The following is a 5,982-nucleotide window of genomic DNA, read 5'->3' as shown; positions in this document are numbered from 1 at the left end:
ATTTTTATTTTGTTCCAAATAATATATAGTTTCAATTTCTTTCTATTTGAAAAAGTGTGTGAAATATTAAATTTTATTATTCCTCAAGACAAATGTTAGGAATTAATGTTGACTTTAATAAAATAATAAGTCCCTCTGCAATTATTAGAGGCTATTTAGGACTTTTAAAGTACCCAAGTATGCCTTAGAAGCTTTTTGAAAAACCAAAGCAAAAAAAAGAAGAAGAAGTATTTACTTAAAGAGGGTCATTGTCACAATAGAAAGAAATAATACTTTATAAAAAGGGCCAAGAATTTATTTAAAAAAAAAGTAATTTCATATTAGAACTTGGGAAAATTTGAAAGACAATCAGCAATCCTACCCCGGAATAAAACTTCAAGCAATGGCTGTGATTACAAAAAATGGTGTATTTTAAAATGACCATTTATGATAATTAATCGGACACGTGAATGTGTTTAAGATTGTAAAATTTGCTTCAATTATGAGCATTTTTCTTCTAGAAATATTTAAACATGGAAAACAAAAGATATAATTATATCTATATTTACAAATTATACCTTTTAAATAGCCCAAGCCCACATATACATATATTGTCCCTAAAGTAAAATATAGATATTATCTGATTCAAATATTATTTGAATCGAAAACAGAGATATTCAATGAATAAATATAGTTAACGATGCTAGACATATTTATTCACTTGCGGTAATACCCGATATTGATCTAAGTAATTTGGCGTCGCGTAAAAAAATAATTTTACTTTAATCATATAGAAGATAGCTCCCCGAGCAATTTTCTGTGTAACTTTACTTTTTTCATGAATACACCCACAGATAGCTATTTGATATTTTATACCAATTCATTTGTATTCTGTCCTCAAGAATGAAATAATAATAATAAGAGTTTAAAAAAAAAAAAATTATATAATTTGACTCATAACTACCTTAGTCCTTAGAGCGTTCCCTAATGAAAATACACCAAATTCATTGTAACATACCCGCTTTTATATTTAATTCATATCCAAAAATATACTGAAAATACATATGAGTTATGATAATATACATAAGAGACCAATAATAAAAGTAAAAATAGGGAGTACTCTTAATATTCATTGCACACGCCTGCATTATTTCATTAATAGTAAACTTACATTATTATCTGTTATATCAAAATATGTGTATGATGTACATTAGGGATCACTTTAAACAGCGCGCCCTCTTTACACGCTCAATACTATATGCACTCGCCTCCAATAATTCATTAACCCTTTTGCATCGACGGGACAATGGTGTACAATATTTTGATTAATTCGTCATTGCATTATTTTTCATTATATTTAATATATTTTTAAATAGGACTTTATGTTCCTGGTATTTAAGTCTTCAAACTATCAAAATTATTGCGATTGGATAAAATAACATTTCTTTTATAATATGGATTTCATGAATGGGTAGTTTCAATTTTGTATTGCTTCTTTAATACTACCCTTGTAGATGGAATAATTTTGCTAACTTTCTTTGGTGTGCTTTGATAGAAAATACAAAAGTTATGGGACTTTAAAATTGTTGAGACACTGGTGTCTCTTTGGGTTTCAAAGGTAATATTTTTCTCTTTTTTATTACATTAATACAGATAGAAATACATTTTTTGGCTGTATTAACATCAAATTATTTAAAAACAACTGTTTCGTGTTTATCTTCAATTTACTTACTACACACTATATCAGTTTCTTATAAATCCAAATATTTCTTATAAATAGTATTTTATATATACTTATAGTCGTTAGTTTTTTGTCCAGTGTTTTAGCACAAGTAAGGAGATATCAATAAACTTTCGTCTAAAAGCTAAGCAGACCTTAGTAACTGTTCATATGTTAGCATCACGCATTGTAAGGCTGGTTGGATATCCAGCCTTAATTAGTAACAGCCTTAAGGTGAATTCATGTTCGTTTCTAAGAATATAACTGTTATAAAATTTGATTTAAACCTTTCAAAACCCTGTGGTGTTAATACTTTACCGATGAGGTTGTAAGTTGACTGAAGTTTCCTTGAAAAAAACCCCAGTCAGTTGCTACCATGCGTTGGAATAGTAAGGAGCATACTTTTGCCTTTGAGAATAAATCTGACAAAAAATGTTTGTTTTTTTTTTTAGAATGTTGTATAAAATAAGTCCTATTGCAATTAAGATCCATAGTTTTTTTGTGTTGGGGTTATGACAATCAGTTAATTTCTTCAATTTCTAATTTAAAAAAAAAATTAAACGATATATTTAAATATATTTTCATAATTTGAAATTTTGCAAAATTCTTGATATGCAAATAATTTCACAGATAATTATACTAGAAAACTGTTATTGATGCCATCAAATCTGATGTCATAATGTAATTCTAAACTGGTGCAAAATGGGAATCAGATTTATTTATGAAAGACCAACATTTTTAATACCTGTGTGAATGTTCGCCAAAGCCTAATTATTTAATCAACTAATCATCCACAATTAAAATAACTATTCCGGTAAAGCATATCTAGGAAAATGTAAAGATAAACAAAAAAAAACCTGGTTATTTAAATATCAATGTTTGGTTTATTCTGTGTGCATGTACAATAAGGGACGTCATTTACCCGATATAATATTGAAAAAATTTAATTTTAAATGTGTACTATCATTTTATAACCAAAATAACACTTTCTTGACTTTCAGACTTTTTTTTTTTTTTTTTTGCCTTTTCAGAAAAAGGAAGTTATGTTGTAGAATATATTTGCACCTGCATCATGAAGTACTCAAAACTACTCAAATAGAGTGTTCCAAATGTTATGTATCAAATTTGATTTATATAGGTTTAATGAGTATAATTATCCTAGAAAACTTTTGTCTTGTTTATGAATTAAGTTATCAAATTTTAATTTTGGTACAAAATTGGGAAAAAAAATTTATAAGTTGTTTTTTCAAGATATTTATTTTTGCACATTGAAAAATTGCAAAATTATTGTACATATAGTGGGTTTTATATTAATTTCTTTCAAAAAATGGAAGCCCCTTTTTTTACGGTTTTTAATATATTTTTATGAGGAATATCAACAATATGATTCTTAATTAAAAAAAAAAAAAACCATCAATTTACTTTCTTTTGTGGTCACTTTAATACAGATTTTAATAAAGACTCTTTTGCATTCTTTGCCTTTACTATAAAAAAATGTATTTGCTAGAAATCTACAGTAATTTGTTTAAATATTTTTTTAAAGAAAACCTTTATCACTAATCCCCAAGAAACTGTTTTTTCTAAAGAAATGTCATACATTTAAAATACAAAAAATCAAAGAAATAAATATAGGCCTTAGGGATCTACAGTGATAAAAAAAGGACTTTAATCCATTTAATTTTAACTCTAGTGACTAATATTTTTCTGGATCTTTTTATAAGTTGTCTTGATGTTTACTGAAAAAAAAATTTGTTTATAGTTTACTTTAAAAATAAACATTGATTTCTCTAATATCTTCTTTAAATAAATGCATTTTATTTATAAAATTATGTTAATAAATAATTGAGGATCAATACATACAGGGTGCAACCTGAATTTAACAACTAACATAATTTTTAAATAAATGGATTTTTTCCTAAATGAATCATCCAAATTTTATATAAACAACTGCCAAGTGAAAGTTGAAAAAAAAATGATAATGCAATATAATCGCATATGTAGTCAATTAACTCCTTTTATTGGCCTTGTATATGGGAGAAGGTTTTGATGGTGGTCTCTTTTAGCAGATTCCAGAATTCCTCCCAGATCTTGGACATAATCTCAGATTTTGTTATGCAAGAGGATCAGTTGGTGTGTCACTCTACTACACCCCACACGATTAAGTCTATTGGATTGATGTATGTGAGCTTGGAGCCTAACACTGAGTACATCAAAGTCAAAAAATACCCTTAAAACCATGTCAACACGTGTCTTTTCTGTCAGAAGTTAAGTTCTTGTCATCTTTTATTATTTTTATCGTGAATCATCTCCCCCCCCCCACACTTCCTAATCAACCTCTCAGAACAGTTAAGATCCCTAACAATGGTCCTTATCGATTTGGAAGGCTCATTTACTTTTTTTTACATTAGTAGAATAAATATTTGTTGACCGATATCATTTTTTTAACTGATTTCAAACACTTCTGACACCCACAGAAACAAAAAGCTATGTCTTATCTGTACATGCGCCACTATTGCAGGTTAATCAGATTGACGAACAAACCTCACTTTGATAATGCCAATGCTATGAACTAATATGTTATTCAATTATCTATGTGTTTATGGTGGAATTGGTTAAATAAATCTACAAATGAAAAAAAAAACCATAACAATATTCAAAGCATTAGTATTGCTCAAGAAATTAAATATCTGTTATGTTTTTTTAATTCTATGAGCCCTTAATGGCTAATAATTAAATTAGTATACAATTTTGCAAAGAGTCCATTAATGATTTTTTTTTGCTCAAATGGTCATACAAAAATTAAAAATACTCAAAAATACATATCGAAAGTTAAAAAAACAAACATATATCATGCGAAAAACTAATTTCAGACTCGTTATCAGCGCGCAAATTACTAATATATGTAATTAGATATGGAACTCTAAAGTTGTTTTTTGCTTGGTATCTTGTGTTATTATTAATTATGTTATATATGGAAAAGGAAAGCAAAAATTAACGACACATCAAAATCCTGTAGGAAAGACGGCTTCTTGACCTCAATGATTTTTTCATCAGATCAGATAGTGACAAATTTGAAATAAACAAACGATTTTTTGATTTAATTTTCTTTTTTTTCTCATTCAAAAGTTTACTCAAACATATGATAAGAATTTTTGTATATGTAAAAAATCCAAAACTCAAAATTTTCAGAAACCATATTGGATACGAAAAAAAATCTAATTAGAATTTAGTAATTTGATCATCTTGTCGAATTACTAAAGTTAGATGTGAAACTCAAATTTCTTTTGTGTGATATTATATTCAAATTCAAATTTAGGGATAATTTTTGGAAAGTCTTTGGAAAAAAAGGATGTATTTGTCTTTTCATCAAGAAATAGAATAAAACAGCATACAAGACTTGTAAAACTGCAACATTGTTTGTATGAAATTAAAGGGAAGAAAATAGAAAATGAGTGCATCTATTTTAATCACACCTTGCAATTATTTAGTAATTGTATAAACTAGAATTTTGAATTTTTTTAAATCATGTTATTGTTCGTTTAACCTATATCGAATTAATGAAATTTTATATAGTTTTAATACTTTTACTGTTAATATATTGTTATTATTTGAGTGTCAAAATAAATTAATATTGGTTAAAAAAGGTTACTATATAACTTCAATCAATTTTTGCATCTACGAAAATTCAATCAAATTAACACTGCCGCTAAAGTATGTATACGAGAGGCAAATATTCTTTGTATGTACATGAAAGCTCAATTACTTACAACTCAAATAAAATATATTTCTTTGTGAACAAAATAAGACAGCGAGGCTTTATTTATTTGATAGAAAACCTATTACAAACACTGTTTTTTTATCCTTAAAATGACATTTTCTAAAAATTAGATGATCAGCTATGAAATATAAACCCATTTTATTAATTAACATAACTTTTTGACAAGATAATGTACAGAGGGGAAACAAAACTGGGTCTATTCAATTCAAGAGATATTTTTTGTAGTCTTATAAGTTATATTTGACTCCCTATTGTAAGTAAAATTCCTTGACATTTTTAACACAAAAGAAAAATATTCTAATTTTAAAAGTTTTATTCATTTTTTCACAAAAAAACCATAGACAGAAACTTTAATTTATCAAAAATAATAAATATTCAAATATGATGTATGTACTATTAGACCTATTCAAAAATGTACTTTTTTGAATTTTAATATTTTTGTGAATTTCTTCTCCATACTGTAAGATGTGAGAAGCTCGAAAATATTTTTTTTAGGAATCTAAAT

This window comes from Lepeophtheirus salmonis, chromosome 14 (genome assembly GCF_016086655.4).
Source record: "Lepeophtheirus salmonis chromosome 14, UVic_Lsal_1.4, whole genome shotgun sequence".
NCBI classification, from domain to species: Eukaryota; Metazoa; Arthropoda; class Copepoda; order Siphonostomatoida; family Caligidae; genus Lepeophtheirus; species Lepeophtheirus salmonis.
Note: the sequence above shows the minus strand (reverse complement) of the source record.